The sequence below is a fragment of the Tupaia chinensis genome, unplaced genomic scaffold (assembly GCF_000334495.1).
Source record: "Tupaia chinensis unplaced genomic scaffold, TupChi_1.0 Scaffold000333_1, whole genome shotgun sequence".
Classification (NCBI taxonomy): domain Eukaryota; kingdom Metazoa; phylum Chordata; class Mammalia; order Scandentia; family Tupaiidae; genus Tupaia; species Tupaia belangeri.
Genome location: NW_006159827.1, coordinates 999,525 through 1,000,407, shown reverse-complemented (window position 1 = coordinate 1,000,407; position 883 = coordinate 999,525). Strand labels below are relative to the sequence as shown.

Sequence of the window (883 nt, the reverse complement as noted above, 5' to 3'; positions counted from 1 at the left end):
CCCCGCCGCACCGTCTGCCGCTGCAGGGGCGGGAGGGATGAAAATGCAGTGTCACAATGGAGGAAGCAATGGTTGTCGCGACGGGGACCGGCTTGCGGGACATCACACGACTAGTCTTACAATAAACACCACCGCCACCACCAGCACACAGCTCTGCTGGAAACCAAGACACTCGAATCTGGGAGCGGAGGGGCCCCACAGAGATGCCGCCAGGGTGGGGGACGAGACTCAGACACAGAGGGTCTTCGAGATCAAACATGGCGGATGAGCAGGGTGATTCGGTGGGATGGTGCTGTTTGGTGGTGAGGGCTGGACCTTGTGTTCCAACCAGTGAAGTGGGTCCCCCTTCAGAGAGGGTTCCCCAAGGGGAGGGCATCTGGCAGCCCATCAGGGCCAGAGGGGCCCATGGCTAGGACTTAACTTGAATGGTTCAGCCACCAGTCCAGTGCGGGCACCCACCATTCTGAATGAGCATTGGTTATGACGCTGTCACGTGGGACATGGCCACATTGACCGGTGGAACCTTGTCCAGGTAGGGACTTAACCACTGGCTTCGTGTCTCTGCCTCATACCACCGAGTTATGGGTGACTGCTGCTACCTCCTTCCCTAAGGGGCACACCAAGACTGCCTTGGCCATCCCCACATGGGAAGTCCCACCATGTAGAAGGTGACATCAAGCATGTTGCACCTCGTACTTGAGAGAGAAAGAGCCTAGTGAGTGTTTCTTAGTTTACAAAGAAAGCCTGACACGAGACTTCCTGACTGAGCTCTGGGGCTCTTTCTTGGGGTGGGCGGGCTCTGCGGGAAGGAGAGGGAGGAGAACACGCTGGGTGGGTGAGGTGGACACTGGTGAGAGGAAACTGGGGTGGGGTGCTGGTGGGG

At 58.2% G+C, this 883-nt stretch overlaps 1 protein-coding gene across 11 annotated transcripts in view; it reads right to left on the bottom strand.

Moving 5' to 3' along the window:
* The window catches only part of ATP2B2 (ATPase plasma membrane Ca2+ transporting 2), a 354,796-nt gene that overhangs the window by 65,018 nt on the left and 288,895 nt on the right, over window positions 1-883 (bottom strand). The gene's annotated exons all lie outside the window — the stretch shown is intronic.